This window comes from Suncus etruscus, chromosome 3 (genome assembly GCF_024139225.1).
Source record: "Suncus etruscus isolate mSunEtr1 chromosome 3, mSunEtr1.pri.cur, whole genome shotgun sequence".
In the NCBI taxonomy this organism is placed as follows: Eukaryota; Metazoa; Chordata; class Mammalia; order Eulipotyphla; family Soricidae; genus Suncus; species Suncus etruscus.
The window spans coordinates 158,494,444-158,515,441 of record NC_064850.1 but is presented as its reverse complement, the minus strand read 5'-3'; positions in this window follow the sequence as shown (position 1 = coordinate 158,515,441).

The following is a 20,998-nucleotide window of genomic DNA, read 5'->3' as shown; positions in this document are numbered from 1 at the left end:
TTGAATTTATATCATTTTCTAGTTGAAAGGTTATTTTATGAAATTATATTTGTATGTGCAGCGATATAAGGCAATAATACATGTGAAGAAAATAATAAATTATCCTGTTAGGAAATTAAACAATAGACTGTCTCCACTATGGAAATGTTATCATTTACATTAAGAATCACAAGTAAGTTTCTTTTTTTTTTTGGTTTTTCGGGCCACACCCATTTGATGCTCAGGAGTTACTCCTGGCTAAGTGCTCAGAAATCTCCCTGGCTTGGGTGGACCATATGGGATGCCGGGGGACTGAACCGCGGTCTGTCCTTGGCTAGCGCTTGCAAGGCAGACACCTTACCTCTAGCGCCACCTCGCCAGCCCCCACAAGTAAGTTTCTAATTCTAGAAGTATTTTATATTTCTTTTTTTAATTGTTTGATATCAGTAACACATTGAAACTAAATTTAAGAAAGGTATGTGTATTTCTTGTCATATTTTGTCACCAATTGTTTCCCAGGGAGAAAAACAACTGAAGAAACACATTTATGTCCCATGAATACTGTAAAATGTTAAAATAATTGATAAGGCTAAAAGTCTAGAAAATACATAAATTAATTAGCTTATTTTTCTAGAAATATCAATTTCTATCATCATCATTGTATGCTCATCAGAAATATATATATACATATATATGTATATGTATATATATACATACATACAGAAAGGGCCAAGTGGTGGCACAAACGGTAGAGCATTAACCTTGCACATGCTAACTTAGGATGGACCCCGGTTTGATCCCCTGGCCTCCTATATGGTCCCCCAAGCCGGGAGCCATTTCTCAGTGCATAGCCAGGAGTAAACTCTGAGCATTACTGATGTGTCCCAAAGAACAACAACAACAACAACAACAAAAGCCCCCTTCCCACACACAATTATCACAAATATGATCTTTTAAGATTTGAGTAGAATTTAGTTGATAACTAAATTTAGTTGATAACTCTAAAAAAGTTTATTATGAGAAGCAATTTCTAGATAGTTTCTACATGTTGTAGAATTCTAACTAATTCTGACTGCATGCTTACTTAGTAATTAATTATATTGAATTATGAACAAAAGTATTTGTGCATTTTTAATTTTATAAAGAAAACTGAATTACATGATGAAATATCATCTATTCCAATTTAATATTTGCCTGTTAAATAGTAATCTATTACATCTTAGTTAAAATATATTATTGCAAATACAGAAGTTGTGACAAACCTGTACAAATAAAAATGCATCTAAGACAATGATGTTTTTTTACTAATAATATCTTACTCATGTATAAAATAATAAAATACCAATTACTTCATTTTAATAAACACTGGTTTATGTGTTCTATCATTTGGAATACTGACTTATTAATATTCAGCACATATTTAATTAATATATGCAATTCATAAATTAGGAATTTAAAATAATAGAGAAAAGTAAATTAAATAATCAATTTATTCACAACATAATAAATCTTAGGCTATTATCTTTAGAATGAGATTTTTATTTTAATACATTAAATTACATAGTTTTACAAGTATTCCCAAGTAAAATAGTTACAGGCATTATAATTTTAAGTAAATAAAATATTATTGTTGTAATAGCATATTCTTTTCATTCAGTACTTACTGTTGGCACATTTGGCAATTTCATATGAAAAGCAAATAAACAGTAGTATATTTTACTTGATTGACATCTCAGAAGTCTTACTAGAATATTTCATTTCTCATGTAGTTTTTTCCTAAAACCTAGTTATCAATGTGTTGGGCAACTCTTTAGTGACATTAAAATTAAGCCCATTTTACAGATTAATTCATCTTGAGGGAACAAAATGTCTATTAATTTTTGTTTAGAAAACAGGTTTAATTTTTAACAATTTGCTAAAATTATCAGAAAGTGGCATATATGCTTTAAATGAATTATGTAAATTATTTTACAATATTTTATACATTAGAAATTTTATAAATTATAAATTGTGGTTATTAACACATGCAAACTTTAATCTCCTCATTAGCCATTTCAAAGTGTTTCATGTACCTACTGTTGCTGCATATATTTAAAATCTTTCTTTTTCTTTTCATTTCATAACGGTTCATGTCCAAGAGGCTGTCAAAAGTGAAATACCATGAAACACCCAGTTTCAGTGAAAATGTATTTCTGATTTACTGAATAATCTTGCTCAATTGCCCTAAACCATTAAGCTCCTCACACTTCAAGTGATCTTCTCTAATTATGTTTTCATTAGCTTTGGATTTATAACATAAGCGTGTCTATTGGGTCAAGGAAAGGATATTAGGAAATCAGTTCAGAACACAGAAAAGGTAGATTGAATAGAATGCTTTAGGAATTAGATGTGGTTATAACATTTTCATTCATTGTACAGTGTGGGAAAATAGGTTTATAGTTTCAAGACTTATTTAATATATCCATACGATTTTTATTTCAACCACTCAAACAGCAGTAATGTTAATTTTCAAAATACTGTAATGTTCTATTTTTTGTGAAAATCAGCAGGGGGCACTAGGTATCACTGAAAGGCAAAAGATGCTGAACAAAACGTCTCTGCACATGTTTTACTTCACAAAGTCTAAGTACAAACTTGCAACCAAGAACATACTTGGCTCATTTTGTCAGTTTATAAACCTGTTTGAAATTAGTTTATGCAAAAAGCAAACTTATTTTCAAATTTCCCAGTGTATTAAGTCTATTTTTTTCAATGAGATACATTTCATCTGTATAAATAAAACCTTAATTGGAACATCAAGTATTACCTATTTATATTATAGAGACTCCTTACCTTGATTTGACTTGTTCATAATTTGTTATGATTGGTATTCTAAACTAGTCATCCATCCAGTAAAAATTATTAATCCAAAATTTATCATTTAAATTAAGATAAGTCTGTTAAGAAAACAGACTACAGACATATGCAAAATAGAGACATACTCAAATAAATCTATAAAACAAATATAAAAACTAAAAATAGTGAAAGTTTGTGATATTATGTATTTTTACTTTTTTTAAATTGAAAATTGTGGATTTTTGTTGTGCTTTGTTTCCTGAATCTCATTTAAGATATAGTTTTATATGGTTATTACATAGTCAGAGGAGATGATTATATGACAAAACAGCACAGTAATAATTTGCATTCTGTCATGTGTAAAATCTGGAGTAGAAATTGATTTAAAGTCAGGCTGTTGAAGTGTGCTCTATGTATTTCATTGTATATAATAGCAGATTTATAGCTGTATATGATAAAACTTTTTCCTATAATTAGAAACCTAAAAAATACAATTTATTGACTTACAAATATCTTAAAAGTCTCTTTATAAGTTGAAATGGTATCTTAAACATTAATTAAAACTACTGTTCACAAGTCCAGAAAGTCCATTAAGAAGAATCATGTTGGTTGAAGTTATTTTTTGTAAATGGTGAGAAGATTTGGATAAATGTCCTGTTCAATTCAATCAATTATTTTATTGTATTTTACTCTATAATGAATATGGAACAAATGCTGTGGAGAATTTAAAGATGAGACTCAAATTTGTCTAAAACCATTATGACGCTTGTCTCTGAGTAAAAGTAGAAAACTAAAATTGTTCTGTAGAATGATGCTACTGTAAATTTGACTATTTAAATTTCACATTGAATATTATTTAAAAAATTTTTCTGGGACATTACATCATATACTAATTTTATAACTTGAACAGATAAGATATAGTGTGTCATCATCAAAATTTGTTACTCTGCTCCATTCAAAATGTTTCTTAATTTTATACACCTAAATATTATTTTTAAAAATAAATCAACGTTTTCTTTCTGTGCATATGTAGAGATATCTTTTCATGCATAAATTATATCCTAGAAGGATGTACAAGACTTATCTTCAAGAATGTATGAAATATAAAATGAGAACATTGAAAAAAGCATTTGGTAAGTGTAGGTGTGGTTAAGACAATACTGAATAGAGGCGGCTGGTAAAAAAGACAATACAGAATATTTATGAAATAGAAAAAAGATCTCATGGTTAACTCATTATTTTATAATGGATCACATCAAATATCTGCTTCTTATTTTCTAGCAAGCAATAAAAACCTGGAAAGGATCCATAAATAAATTAGAAAGCCATCCCAGAAGAGATATACAAAAGGATTCTTAGACATAGTCATTTTAAAAAAATAGATGCTTTTACTCCAAATAAATGAAAATAGTTATGAAAAAATTAAGTGCCAAAAATAAGTTTAATTATTTGAATAAAATGCATACAAAATAAACAACCAATGAACAACTCTAGATGCAATCAGGATGGCCAAACTATAAGATAGTATTTTAACTCATAAACCTACTAAAAATAAAGACCTATTAGTTGCTGAAGAATGAAACACTTATTTTAAGAGTAATATAATTCAGGTTAAGAAAATATCATTTTGGTCTGAAACTCATTAATAAACGTCCAAAATGAGTATACAGGGAGAAGAAAGAATTTTATAAATATAATATATCCTATGATTGAAAAGCATTTGGACAAAAGGAATCCACACAATGTCTCTATTCTTGTGGTAACTCATAAGATTGGACACTAGCAGATTACCTAAGTAAGTCATTAAATTATTACTAAGGATCAGAAAAAAATTAAATTTGAAAGTGAAACATTCACAAAACATAGAATTTAAACATAATATGTTATGTTTTTCTGAACTTGATTTTTGATATGGTGTTAAACCATTCAATTTATAAATATGTTGAGTTAAAAAGAAAAAAAATTTCAAAATCATTTCTGATAAAAGATAATATATATATATACTTATTAATTGGACACTAGCAGATTACCTAAGTAAGTCATTAAATTATTACTAAGGATCAGGAAAAAATTAAATTTGAAAGTGAAACATTCACAAAAAATAAACAAATGAAGCCTTAGGGATTAAGAAGAATAACTCAGTAGGGAATGTTTTTGTTCCAATTTCCTATAGAAATTTCCTTATGTTGATCAAAGGGTGCAAGTTATTAAATAGCTCAGATTTTTCTCTATTTCTTCTAAAGCATTAAGTAAACAATTGTATTTGTATTAATTTCCTTGAGTAGATATTCCGAATTTAAACTGTCCTCATTGAAATTGTTTAGCATTTAAAAAAATGCAGTCATTGAGTATATATGTTTTATATGTATCTTTATAAATCCTATCCATATAAATTATGTATGTATAAATATGGAGTATTTTTATAATCATTACAGATTCCCATGAGAACTGAAATGAATTGCTTTTACAAACTATGATTAGTGACGGGGAGCATTTTTTTCATGTGCCTTTTGGCCATTTGTATTTCTTTTTTTATCAAAGCGTCTGTTCGTTTCTTCTCTCCATTTTTTGATGGGATTAGATGTCTTTTTCCTTGTAAAGTTCTGTCAGTACCCTGTATATTTTGGATATTAGCTCCTTATCTTATGGGTGATGGGTGAGTAGTTTCTCCCACTCAGTGGGTGGTTCTTGTATCCTGGGCACTATTTCTTTTGAGGTGCAGAAGCGTCTACGGCCATACTACCCTCATCGTGCCCGATCTCATCTATATCTCGTTTGATTGGTCGTCAAACTACAATGGAACTGAATCTTCATGGCTACAAACATGTTTAAATAATGTCTTATTATACTATAAGTGTTTTAAGTCTTGAAATATTCTTTTATTGAAACTCTTTTCTAATATATCTAACCATTTTTAAGACATTAAAGTCATTTCCATTTTCATTTACCAGTAATTTTTTCATTTGTTACATATTTTTCTAATTAAAACCATACACATAGAATTAACATAGAATTTAAACATAATCTGTTATGTTTTTCTGAACTTGATTTTTGATATGGTATTAAACCATTCAATTTATAAATATGTTGAGTTAAAAAGAAAAAAATTTCAAAATCATTTCTGATAAAAGATAATATATATATATATACTTATTAATCCTCAAAAATAAACAGATATGTGATTTTTATATCCCTGCCAATTATAGTTTTAGGCATGTTCTAGTCTAAACTATTTCTAGTTAATAAACCTTGATATGTACAAATGTAAGCCTTCCTTCATCCCACTTATGTAAATAAAATATACTATCTTAAATCTCACAGTCACATGATATCAACAATTTTTGCAACTTTTTCATAGTTTCTCCAAAGTTCTCCATTATATGCATCTTATATATTGCAAAAAAATACTAATAAACTGTCTTATACTGGCAGCAGTTGTGTGTGTGCGTGTGTCTGGAAATGTTGATCTGGTAAGTGTCTAATTTAAACAAAGTCTAGGTCTTTAGACCTAGTTCAGCATTTACATCTCTGTGGATACCTTGAGTTTGCCTCTTTATAATATAGTAGAATGGCCGTATGGTGTCACATTGAATTGGTCTCCAATTATTTTTATGACTACATATTTATTTCCTTTTATTTGCTGCCCTAGAAATGTTTTTTAAAAGAGATTTTTCTTTTTATTTTTAGTTATGAGTATTTTAACTTTCTTTCTTGTACCCATGTGCCCTACCAAAGTTAAGATTAATTTTCTTCTTTGAAAGGAAACACGTCTAGCAAAACAGAACTCTAAATATAAAAACATCCTGAAATAGATTCTGAAATGGATAAATTTAAATAATAATCTTGGAAATGTTTTCTTTTAAGCAAGCATTGTCTTAAATAACCATTTCAAAATAGTATAAATGTTGAATTCAGTTTCAATCCACACCACTATGTTACACAGATTATAGATGATCAAATTATCAAATAACAAATATCAAAATTATGATCAAATATCAAAATTATTATCAAATATCAGATTATTTCTATAACAGAGATCATATTTTTCCTCTCACTGAAACAAATTACAAAAAAAAAAAAAAAAAAAAACAAAGAAAACCAAACACACAACCTAAAAGTCACTGACTTCAATTCTATTTTAGGTGATGAGAAAACTACAATTTGAGAAATAAATCCTCAGAAGATGAGTACAAGTATTGTGTCATTTTATAGCCTTGAAAAAAATTTCACAAAAAGAAAAAGGGAGTAAATGTATCTAGATGGAATTAAACAGATCTTAAAAGTGAACCAAAGAGTTAGAACAGCAAATTCCTCTATAAAGAATATTTGTTGTTAATCACACAACTTAGTTTTGCCCTTCTTCCCAAAAAAATATACTTCCCAAAAAATATATGTAGATAATATTGATCCTCATAGATACAGTTTATATGTTAATTTTTATCACTCATTTTAGCATCTATTCATTTGCAAATCACCTTTCTCAAAAACACAATGTTCTCTTTCTCTATAAAAGTCCCTTTGTGTGACTGTGGAGACAGATGGCTGCTTTTTAAAATATAAATCTGAGATTTTCCAACTTGCTAACATGTCAATAAAGTTTGTTATCAATTTACAATGCTGTATCTCTTTTTTTTGATGCTCTAAAAAGATGCATGAATGAAGTCTTTATTAAAACACAGCTATGTTATTTTAGATCATTGTAAAACTAAGAAAACTAAAGAAAAACTAAGAAAAACAAAACAACTTAGATGAGATTATGAAATGAACATCACAATAGCACCTATCACTAAACAATTATTTTTTTATCTTAACAACTTTAAAACATACCATATAGCATGAGTAACTTGCAGGCATCATGCTTTTTTATTACAGTCTGATGACATTTAATTTATAGCTGAAAGTTTGTGCCTTTTGAATCCATTGATTTATTTCCCCATTTCACTTCTATCCATAAGTTTGCATTAACAACCAATATGTCCTCTGTATATATTTTTATATATTTTTATTGCCTTTCTTGGTTTGATTTAGATTCTACTTTACAAGTGAAATAATAAAATATATTTTGTCTAACTCTATTTCCTTAGCCATTAAGGTTTATCCAAGATGATATTAATGACAATATTTCTCTTTATTTATGACTGAAAATGTTTTCACAATGCACCTAATATATAACTTTGTCTATATATATTTTAGACCACCAGCACAAATTATTTTTTAATAATATTTTTCTTTATTTAAAAATCTTGATTACACATATGATTGTGATTAGGTTTCAGTCATGTAAAGAATGCCCCCCTCACCAGTGCAACATTCCCACCACCAATGTCCCAAATCTCCCTCCATCCCATCCCACCCCCACCTGTACTCCAGACAGGCTTTCCAGTTCCCTCATTCATTCACATGATTTGGTAGTTCTCTGTGTAGTTATTTCTACAACTGCACTCACCACTCTTTGTGGTGAGCTTCATGAAGTGAGCTGGAAGTTCCAGCCCTCTTCTCATTGTCTCTGAGGATTGTTGCAAAAATGACTTTTATTTTTCTTAAAACCCATAGATGAGTGAGACTATTTGGCGTCTCTCTCTCTCTCTCTCTCTCTCTCTCTCTCTCTCTCTCTCTCTCTCTCTCTCTCTCTCTCTCTCTCTCTCTCTCTCTCTCTCTCTCTCCCTATGACTTATTCACTCAGCATGATAGATTCCACGTGCATCCATGTCTAGGAAAATTTCATGACTTCATCTCTCCTGACAGCTGCATAATATTTTATTGTGTATATGTACCACAGTTTCTTTAGCCATTCGTCTGTGGAAGGGCATCTTGGTTGTTTCCAGAGCCTGCCTATTGTGAATAGTGCTGCAATAAATATAGGTGTGAGGAAGGGATATTTGTATTGTATTCTTGTGTTCTTAGGGTATATCCCTAGGAGTGGAATAGCTGGGTCAAATGGGAGCTCAATTTCCAGATTTTGGAGGAAACTCCATATCGCTTTCCATAGAGGTTGGACTAGACAGCATTCCCACCAGTAGTGGATAAGAGTTCCTTTCTCTCCACATCCCCGCCAGCACTGATTGTTCTCATTCTTTGTGACATATGACAATCTCTGTGGTATGAGATGGTATCTCATCGTTGTTTTGATTTGCATCTCCCTGATGATTAGTGACGATGAGCATTTTTTTCATGTGCCTTTTGGCCATTTGTATTTCTTTTTTATCAAAGCGTCTGTTCGTTTCTTCTCTCCATTTTTTGATGGGATTAGATGTCTTTTTCCTTGTAAAGTTCTGTCAGTACCCTGTATATTTTGGATATTAGCTCCTTATCTTATGGGTGATGGGTGAGTAGTTTCTCCCACTCAGTGGGTGGTTCTTGTATCCTAGGCACTATTTCTTTTGAGGTGCAGAAGCGTCTACGGCCATACTACCCTCATCGTGCCCGATCTCATCTATATCTCGTTTGATTGGTCGTCAAACTACAATGGAACTGAATCTTCATGGCTGCAAATATGTTTAAATAATGTCTTATTATACTATAAGTGTTTTAAGTTTTGAAATATTCTTTTATTGAAACTCTTTTCTAATATATCTAACCATTTTTAAGACATTAAAGTCATTTCCATTTTCATTTACCAGTAATTTTTTCATTTGTTACATATTTTTCTAATTAAAACCATACACAGAAAAAAACCCAAAAAATACTATAACTTATAATGAAATTATAACTAATATTTTCTCTATAGAGAACTCTAAGGTAAGACATAATTTAACTACAATGGTCTCTTTAGATAGTTTTTATATACATTCATTTTCGAGCAGTCAAGTTACTAGCAAAATTGCATGAATTTATATACTTTTGCTAGATACCGTCTGACTTACATGTTCATAACCTGAGATTGCCAGCCTTAGGTGCTAGATTAGAATTTTTTATGATGGGGTTTATATGTCTTTTGAGAACAAAGGGAATGCATATAGCTGGCCTGGCCTAGTGAAAACATGGTAACTGTATTGTGGGCATGATTATGACTGCCAGATACTCCAAAAGTTTGAGAAGAAAGAATCCACAATCATTCCAAAAATATTCTGGTGATAATCATCTCAAATACTTCAATACATGAATTTTGGTGAGATTGGCATCTCTACAGATAAGTTATAGAAAAGTGTTGAATCAGTGTTGAAACGAAGTAGTAATTCTTGGTGTTGGAAGTAGCAGGGTCAGGGCTTGGCCTCTCTTCCCAAGATTGCCAGATTTAACTGCATTGTCTTTGTTCCCATGATTTTTCACGTCTTGGTTAAGTTTATTCATTTTTAAAATTATATACCTGCTTCAAACCATTGGAAATTAGGAATAAAGTTGTATAAACTTTCATGGAGAAGTTATTTTTAAAAATATAAGTTTGTATTGAACAGTTTCTTTGGCAAATACCAAGGAGTTTACTATATGTATGATAACAGAAGATCTGATTTTGGAAAAAAATCCAAACTGTCTTTCAATTAGCAATTTGTGCTTCTCTTCAAAATCTCAATTTGTAGAATAATAATTCAATATCACTTTTAAACAATACTATTTTTCTATTTTCAAATGATAAACAATGTTTAGTTACATATTTAAATGTAATAAAAGACCAGTTTTTAAAAATATAAGATATACTGGCAAAAGAATGGGGAAATCAGACTGGAGATAAAATACAACAGGTAAAATACTCCATTACTGTGTGGGTGACCCTGATTCAATCCTGGAATCCAATATGGTCCCATAATGCCACTGGGAGTAACTTCTGAGTTCAGAGTCAAAAGCTCCCATTTGTGGCCCTAAACCTCCCTTAAAACAGAGAGAGACAAAAACAGGAGTTTTCATTGTTGAAAGAAATGCAAACTTGTATAGCCATTTTAGTAATTATTGATTTCTAGGTATCCATATAAGGAATGAGGCATGCTTATGAAAATTATTTGTAAATTCTGATTAATTGTTCTGTAGATCTAAAATTAACTCCCAATTCCAGTTTTTAATAATCTTTTAAATAGTGTTTATGTTATTGGAAAACATTTTCCCCACTATCAGGAATTTTAATCTCAAGTACTTACACCAAGTTATAAAATGAGTTACTGCTTTCCTTTTGAAAGTACAATCATTAATATTCACACATACTCACTACAGTTACTATATATTTTCCTTTCTTATTGGATATTGCAGAAAAAATATAGGAAGGATAACTTAAACACATAATTACAGAGAACCCAGAGTTCATGCAAAAAACATTAAATAATCTTACTTTAAAACAAGATGCCTCTTGTTCCGTGGGTTTCTCTTTTGGTCCACAATTTCTGTCAGAGTAAGTAACCTCTTATTCTGATTTACACATTTGATAAATTATACTTGGATATCATATTTTTATGTAAGATAACACTTTTAAGATGCAAAGTGCTAAAAGACAAATTATACAGCTTTGACAGTATGTCCTTTGAGAATCTTTCCAAGGAGCACTTGAAGTAAATTGTAGCATATTCAAAGTCTTTCTGATAACAAAGTGAAAGACTGGAGAAGTTCTGAAAGTTCCATATACTATGCTTATCATTACATTTTTTAATTCTGTAAATAAAGCAATATATGCCCCTAAGTAATGTCTCTTCAATTCCTAATTTTAAGCACTAAAAAGCCACATAAGTAACTACTATTTTAGTACCTATTCAATAGTATCTATTGAACCATGGTCCATTCTAGGTCAGTTGTGTGCAAGGCAAATGCCTTACCATTGAGCCACCACTTGGCTCCTAGTTTGAGTCTCTTAAATTTGTTGTTGACTTTGGCTTGGGTATTTAGATCTGACCTCTATTTTTTTCCACTCAATGATCCTGAGACCACTTGGCCCTTCGGCTCCCATCACTTTTTCACCACTTTACACAATTTTTATAAAAGACATAGAAATGTGGGCTGGAGAGGTGACGCAGAAGTAGGGCATTTACCTTGCATGCTGCTAACCTAGGACTGATCCTGGTTCAATCCCCAGCTTCCCATGTGGTTCCCCCAAGCCAGAAGCGATTTCTGAGTGCATAGCCAGGAGTAACCTCTGAGTGTCACCGGGTGTGGCCCCACCAGAAAAGACAGAGAAATATGAGACAGAACAAAGTGATTTAAGTTCTATGGTAAACTGAGAGTCCCTATCTAGAATATAATTTAAATTAAAATAAGAAAAGAAGAGTAAAAAAAGGCAGGGCTAAAGGGTAGGGTTGTCTTTTTTTTTTTTTTTTTTTGCATAGGCATATCAAATGTGAGAAAATTAGAAAGAAAATTTCATTGGCCTAAGAAATAAGGGTGTTTCCACTATGAAGCATATGCCAAAAGACAAACTACAGGCTCAGTCAAGTTGGTTGTCCAGCCCTAAAGTTTCTCTTTATTGTCCCAGAAAATTTCTGCTCAGTCACAGTTGTAAAGGTCAGTTTTTTATAGTTAGAGATCTTGGTTTTTGTACAGGTCCTAGAATGAAGCCTAGGATAAAGTCTTTCTTTGTTCTCCCAGAACAGGTTCTGCCTAGTCGCAGTTGTTGTACATAGTCTTTTGCAACTAGAAATATTGGTTCTTGTATAAATCCTAGAACAGAGCATCTTTCTGATTTTATCTCACTATTGGGTGGTAAGGTAAGGCAACCTGCCTTAGATCAATTTGTTGCTGTTTCCTCATAGTCATGGTGTCTTATAGGCCTACTCTGGAGCAGGTTGCTGCCAAGGCTCTCAGAGGGAGATTGAGTCTTGGTACTGGTGCCAAAATGCGGTAGTAAGAGGGGGAGGATCCCTTGTCCCTGAAGCCGGAGTAAGTTTCAGCATGCATTATACTGGCGTATAAGATGACATCCCCAACTTTTAAGAGGTTTTACATGGATTAAAAGTTGTCTTATATGCCAAAAAATATGGTAAAGCAATTAAACATATTCTAAAGACACATTACATTATAGGTAATGATGAAAGGGATAGCTTACATACATTTTCAGATCAATTAATGAAGTCAGAGTGGACTATATTCTGATTTATAAAATTAAGACAACCTATTAATTTATCATGCACAAAAATAGTATGTTTGGGGCCACAGTAATAGGGTATTTGATTTGCATGCAACTGCTCTAGGATGGACAGCGATTCGATCCCTCAGAGTCCCATATTGTCCCCCAAGCCAGGAATGATTTCTGAGTGCATAGCCAGGAGTAACCCCTTAGTGTACTGAGTGTGGCACAAAAAACAAAAGCAAAAACAAAATATAAAAATAATATGTTTTATGGTAAATTAATATTTATATACAAAACTCAACCACTGTTTAAGTTTTAAAATTTAGCTTAGAAACATAATATTATACATGAGATTTAGTAACTTTGTTTGATCTCTAAAAAATATGTTTGTTAGAATACTGTTTTAAAAAATGATTATCTATTCTTAGGCAAATCATCTAGTTGGACTCTGTAAATAAAATTTTAAATGCTGATGACTCTATCTGAGCTTTACCAATTTATTTGAAATGTAGTTGTGCCTTCCAACACTGAAGAATTAAATGAAAGCTTCTGTAGTCTTTAGGAATCAAAAGTGAATTTGTCTCAAGCTTGATCTGTTTACTTATATTCTTAGAAATTCAATACATTCACAAATGTAGCCAGTGTTTTGTGGTGTTCTAACATGCAATATATATAACAAGTTGCCAGTCATACTATTATATGTTTAAGAGTTTTAATTGCTGTGTACTTCAAATGTTTCTTACATTGTGCCATCTGGCATATAGAAATGCTAATGAATTTTTAAACTTAATGGGATATGCTCTGCATTAGGAATGTCTGAAAATTATTTGCTAACCCTGGATAAATGACAGAATTACCAATACAAGCCTCACAAAATTACAATTCTTTGGTTTGTGATATTAAGGTAGCAACCCATTTCAAGTGTTTGAAAAAGTTGTTCATGCAATTGTTTAGATGGAAATAACAATTTATAAATACACTATTTTTACTATTTAAAGAAACTGTGTCTATAATATATGTTTTTTCTTTCAGGGTAGTTTTAAAGAAGTATTTTTGACAATAAGTAGAACATTTACTTGCATTTTAAACAATTATTAGACATTGTAGAAAGACTAACAAAGCATTTTTTATTATTGAAAAGTTTCTATACTTTTATTCAAAGAAAGGTTATTTTTATTATACTTCCATTTTCATCGTAACTATTTTATATGCATTAAATCTGGCAATAATATCAAATTACTAGCTACTAAACACCAGCTTCAAAATAGTATAATCAATGTACTTTCTCCCCTAATAATCTTAGTCTTTTAACTTTTTAAAAATTTTCCATGCTGTATTAAAGAGTAGATTCACTTTTATACTTCCAAAAAAGCAAAATTTTAAATGAAGCAGCCAAGAAAGCAAGAGGAACTTAGAAATACAGCCAATAATATAAAAATAGAAACAATTAAAATAATATGCTGGATAAAATCTCTTAAAATAGATAGGAAAGTTACAAGAAATTTTTTCATAGCTTTTAGAAACATAAATGAACATTTAAAATATATAAAAAGCCATGATTAAATTGACTTCAAAACATTGGTATAGGATTTTTTTTTCTTTTTGGAACACATTCAGTGATGCTCAGGGGTTACTACTGCCTATGTGCTCAGAAATTGCTCCTGGCTTGGGGGACTATATGGGAGGCTGGGGATTGATCCATGGTCCATGCTAAGTTAGCTGAGTGTAGTGCAAATGTGTCACCACTCCTGCCCCAGGTCCAGGATTTTTAATGACTGTGATAATTAGCATAAGATTGATCTTCATGTTCTCTACAAAAATAGACCATGTACAAACTTAGTAAACTGCCATAGATGATATTAATATATGAGATTTTGTTAGGCACATTTGTGAAATATTCTGTTTTAGCTCTTGGTTATATCATGTAAGCATGCACTGTAAGTTCTGGTGTTTTACTGTTTAAGTTCTTGTTTTTCTATGTTAATTTTAAAAGAGAAGAACTCATATTCAATTTAAATAATCTGTAGGAAGCATGGTGAATATTAATATAGATTTTTTAAAAAAGCTTATAAATCATGTTCCTGTCAATGACTATCTTTCTACAAACAGCATCCTTCCTGGGGTTGGAAATGATAGACGGTATAGTGCACAAGATGCACTCCTACAGGGAAAATGGTCAAAAACTGTCATTAGGGAAGACAATTCTTTTTTTTTTTTTTTTTTTTGGTTTTTGGGCCACACCCGGTAACGCTCAGGGGTTACTCCTGGCTATGCGCTCAGAAGTCGCTCCTGGCTTGGGGGACCATATGGGACGCCGGGGGATCGAACCGCTGTCCGTCTCCTAGGCTAGCGCAGGTAAGGCAGGCACCTTACCTCCAGCGCCACCGCCCGGCCCCAGGGAAGACAATTCTTGTCTTGTTTGTTTTTCTCAATACTACTAGCAAATGCAATGCTTTATCCAGCTAAGAAGAAGTGACTTGTAGCAGTGGCTGTAAAGCTCTCATCAGAGAGAATTTAGGAAACGATCAGTGTACAAGAGAGGAGTAAAAAACCTTTAGCTATATAAGGGGTCAGAGCAGATGGAAGTTTGAAAGAAAAAAAAATTGAAGACAATCAAACCAAAGCATTCCTTACTCCTGCTGCTCATTTTATCTGAGGTAATGGTGCTCTGCCATTCTCTAGTCAACCATTTACTGCTCCTCTGAAGCCAGAGAGACTCTGCAGTGCAGCTTTCTGCTCTTCCTAACCTCAGTGCTTCAAGATGCTTGTTAGATTGCCAAAGGCAGAGAAATTGTACAGGTTAGCTTCTTTCCCTCTGCTCCCGGTGTGCTTATTATTTAGTCAGTACAGAATGGTTACATACTTGTTTGGTAATTGTATTATGCACGTTAGTCAAATTTCTTCAGTGAGATGCTAAGCCCCGTGAGGGAAGGTATCCTGTTAGATTTTTATTGCTTACAATTCTGAGTTCAAAATACATCCCAAAAATAAATTAAATATTGATTCTTAACAATCTAAATTTTTCTACATATGGTTTTTTTTCCTCGTAATTGTTTGAAGTTTCTTTTTAGATATAGAGTGCAGGGCTGCTTTTTTAGAGGGCTTTATGATATTAAATGATATATATTAAAGATTACATTATGTTATATGATATATTAAATAATATTATATTATGTTATAATATGATATTTAACATAATGTTATATTAAAATATATTATGATTTTATATTAAAATGATAGTATATTATTATATTATATGGTATTATGTTAAATTGATATTATGTTAAAAACAGAAACAATAAAATAAACTTTAAAAAAGTTTTAAAGATCTATCAGTGAAAAACTAGGATGATGGTTCAGAGACTTACAGTACAAATTTATACTGTAATATGCACAATGCTGACTTCTAACCCCAACACTATATGCACTCTACATCATGAGGTAGAAAGATAATTTATCAGAAGTAATATAGTCTAGGTAGAGTAAAGTCAGTTTATATTTTTAGAAAGTCAGTTTATTGGGGGCCGGAGAGATAGCATGGAGGTAAGGCGTTTGCCTTTCATGCAGGAGGTCATCGGTTCGAATCCCGGCGCCCCATATGGTCCCCCGTGCCTGCCAGGAGCAATTTCTGAGCCTGGAGCCAGGAATAACCCCTGAGCACTGCCGGGTGTGACCCAAAAACCACAAAAAAAAAAAAAAGAAAGTCAGTTTATTGAGAGTCCACTGATCAAACTTAATGGAGGCCTCCAAATAGAGGACTTGCTAGCATTCTTTTTTTTTTTTTTTTTTTTTGGTTTTTGGGTCTCACCCGGCAGTGCTCAGGAGTTACTCCTGGCTCCATGCTCAGAAGTCGCTCCTGGCGAGCACGGGGGACCATATGGGACGCTGGGATTCGAACTGATGACCTTTTGCATGAGAGGCAAACGCCTTACCTCCATGCTATCTCTCCGGCCCCACTTGCTAGCATTCTTATGGGACAACATTTACCTAGGCTGCTTTAGGCAGGAAATTTCTGTTTTGTACAGATTAATTAATCCTGGAAGAGTTTGAGCAGTATACTCAACTCAAACTCTTCCAGGATTAATTAATCTGTACAAAACAGAAGTTTCCTGTTATATATATTTATATATATTTATATATCTATATTATATATATTTATATATATAACCATTTGTTGGGAAAAAAGTAAATCGTACATAAAATATTCTGAACCAATAAAATAAAAACTATCATAAATATATAGAGTAATTTTTATTGATTTAAAATGTTAAACCAATCATATAAAAATAGTAAAATAATTTAACCTATCCTAAAAAGGAGTGATATGGTCTACTCAAAGAATTTGGAAGGCAATTGCAGAGAATTTTTTTCTCGCTAGGCCTAACTCATTAAGCCAGGATGTCTAGGTCAATACTACAAACTGGGGGTAGAATAGAGCAAAAATGGGGCCACAACAGCTTTTTGCATATAGATGAATATCTTAGCAAAGAGGGTCACTCTGCACTGCTTTAGGCATAATGATTAGCCCTGGACAGCTGTAGATGACTGGGCCAAGAATAGACCACAGCCCTCGTAGATAAAGTAGTATCCCTGAGAATGGCCCTAGAACCTTTTGAGCACTACTTCCCTCACATACACACAAATCAACAATGAGTAATTTTAAAAGTTAAAACCGTTTTTATCAAGACTGAAATATAAAATTTAAAGATAGTATTAGAGCATGCAGATTTGGTTTTAGTTTTATTTTGACGATTCGCTAGATATATGTGTTTGGGACATGTTTCTTATCCTTTTCCTACCCTACAAAATGGTGAAAATAGTTACAAATTGTTGCTACAAATAATTCAAGGAAGCAATATAATACAAAAAGGAATTCATTGGATTTTCATCATTTTTCCTTGGAATTTCCCGTGGCAAATTTTTTTTGGTATGTATATTAGATTCCTGATCATTTCTGAATTCATATTACCAAAGTAAAAAGGGGTTTTTGAATAGTTTCAGAATTTGAGTAGAGTGTTGTCCTGTGAACAAGTTAATATACTCTGATCTCCTACCCTTTAAGGAAAAATGCTATAGATTAAGTTCAATAGCATTGTCAGTAGTCCTATCAATCAATCACATTTAGATAATTAAACCTTAGAGAAATTTCTAGACCTTTGAGCAACACCCAGATTCCTTTTTCTAGGTGAATGGTGTTGATGTAGATCTTTATACCAAGACCATCTCAGACCTTACTTCATGTCTTTATTCTCTTGATTGGTTCTAACCTGTACATTGTAATATAAAATTTTAACAGTAAGAATAATGCTTTACTAAATTCCATGAGTAATGACGAAACTGATAGTTATTGATTTTATTTGACCATCTTCACTTAAGGGGTCTTGGCAATTTGGAAGAACAAGAGAGATTTCTGGACTGTAGATCTGACTTGGTTTGTACCTTGTCATGATATCTCACATTTGTTATTGGGGAATTTCTCTTTATTTCTGAGTGTTTTTACTGTATATAATATCAACATATATTTCTGGACTTCTAAGCTACTAAGTATTTTGATATGCAGAATCTTCATTATTTCTCTGTTATCTTTATGTGTCCAACAAATTAGCCAGAAGAGATAAGGCCTACAAGTAATAAGGTTTAGAATTTGCTCTACAATTTCACTTAATCTATTATTTCTATTAAAATCTTATACTTTTTGAGGACTTTTCCTAAATTTAAAAAGTAGATATATGAGTGGCATAACTCGATTATCAAATGTATTTAACACAGATTCTAGTCCTAAAATGGTTGTCTGCCATCAATAATTCAAACCTTTAAATTCTTTTCTTCATGCATGTCCCTTTTAATGATCTTAAAATTTTTGCCCCTGAAATATTGATTTGCTAAAAATTTAGAACGATCAGGCAAGTCTGTTTTCATATTGACTCTGACATTCCTGTATATAAAGGATTTGTAAACTGCTTATGGGCTATTGCATTCTTTTTTCTCTGCATGACATTTAGATATTATTTTGAATCATCATATTGTATCACTGCTTATTGTTGAGGATTCTGAAAGCTGTGTGCAATAGAAGTGAATTCAGCAGTGGTTGCAACATATAGTCTTGCTTTAAATGTGTTTAATTCTGTTCCATCAAGTTTTACAATTGCATACAAAAAAATTACCTCTTATTATAGTTGCTACAGATGTCATTCATATGAAAAATTTCTTTTTTGAATCATACATGATGGCGATTGTCAGGGTTTACTCACATCTCAATGTGATTCACTCCTGGCAGTGCACAAAGAAACATATGATTCCAGGAATGGAACTGCGGGTCTTCCAAGTGTAAAACAAGCTCTTCAATCTATTGTACTGCCTTTGTATCCATAATATACAGACTTATCATGTATTTGTATATACATATATATGAAAGTCATAACATATTAAAACAGATTGGCAGTCATCCATAAAGATTATTAAAGTTATAAAGACTAACGGACTAGATAAAGACTAATTTTCATAGAGATTCTGAAGGTGGTACAAAAATCTGTCTAAATGAAGGAAAGTTAAGTCCAAAATCACCTTCAATAAAAAAATACTTAGCTTTACCACCTTGGCACTAGACTGCTAATCCATTTATATAAGTAGACTATTGGTTTAGATCAAAGCTCTCAGAAGGTTTAGCAAATTTTCTTATTTATTGATACTTTATGCAGAAGAAAAAGTATGGTATTACATAAATAAAAATACATAGATATTTGGGATTTTCAAGGATTAACTTGTTACAATTTGTTTCAACTGAAGTAAACAAAGTCTCCTAAAAATTGAATATAACAATTCTGGAACTTTGAATCCCAACTTTCTCAGTCCTTCTCATCCTTTGGCTTTTTCTCCAAACAAAAAAGTTGCAAATTGTTATGCAGAGGGGACTGCATCATGCTTCTCAAGTCAGTCAGTTCTCTCTCAATTGTGAAGGCACTTCTTTCTAATTCTGTGGTCTGTAGTCACTAGTGGAATAAGACAGAACAAAGTAAAAATAGCAACTTTTTCCCAAAAAAGATATATTCATCTAGATGAATAGGTTGAACTGTTCTGCCAAAGTTCAACTACCATTTTGGAACTGATAGAAATAACTATATGAATACATTTGGTTTTTATCCATAGTTACATCCCTGAGAACTGTGGCTCTGTATCCCTGAAATTTGTAGAGTACTCCTGGAGTGTCTCTGGTGGACTTCAGCATCATTGGTCCCCTCACACAGTCTGGTTTTGTCTGCTCAGTGTATTGGGGACCACAGAGAATAGACCCAAGATCTTCTGATTTCTGATTTAGAGGTCTACCTCCTAAAATTAAACTAATTTAAAAGACACTACTTTACTTTGAATTTTTCAATTTTAGAAGAATTATTTTCATATAAAATATGATTATTTTGTGCAATAGTCTTCTATTTTAAAAAGCAATAACTATTATGTTATACCAATAACTTTCCTTGGTGTCTGTTTAAATCAGTCTATTTTCTGTCAAATTAAATAATGAGTATTCTGTTTAATGATTCTGAATTTCAATACTAAAAGTAGCCAACATCAACAATGCATAATTATGAAAAACCAAACAATAAATTGTTAATCTATGATAAAATAGATACATTTTTAAATTCATGGAAAGTATTATAAGACTTAAAAATTATCAGCCTGAAAGCCTGATATATAGTTGACTTCATCTATATTACATTACAAACTATATGACTTTCTAAAATCTTTAAAAATTACAGAGAACATAAAACAATTAGTGATTTCTAGTCACTGGAGCAAGGGAGATAAGATTAATAGGAAAAACAAAATAATTTTAATGCAGGAAGTTGTCTCACAAAATATATTTGGAGATTCATGTTATCATGTATCAGTGCTAATCACATGAGGATGCTGATACCATGAGAAGCTATTTATATATGTATACAGAAGCAATAGTTATATGAGAACTCTGTAATTTTGTCAAAATTTCTTTGATTCTAAAATTGATCTAAGAGTAGCTTTAAATATATTAGAATATTTATTATTACTTAAATAAAGTATTAAACTATTACTTGAGCATCTTCATGTTTATTTTGTTTTATGCATAAAATAAAATATTTAAAAATTTATAATTATTTAATATAATTTAAAATTACATTGTTTCTACACAAGCCCATTTTATTAAACATATTTACATGTAAGGTCCTT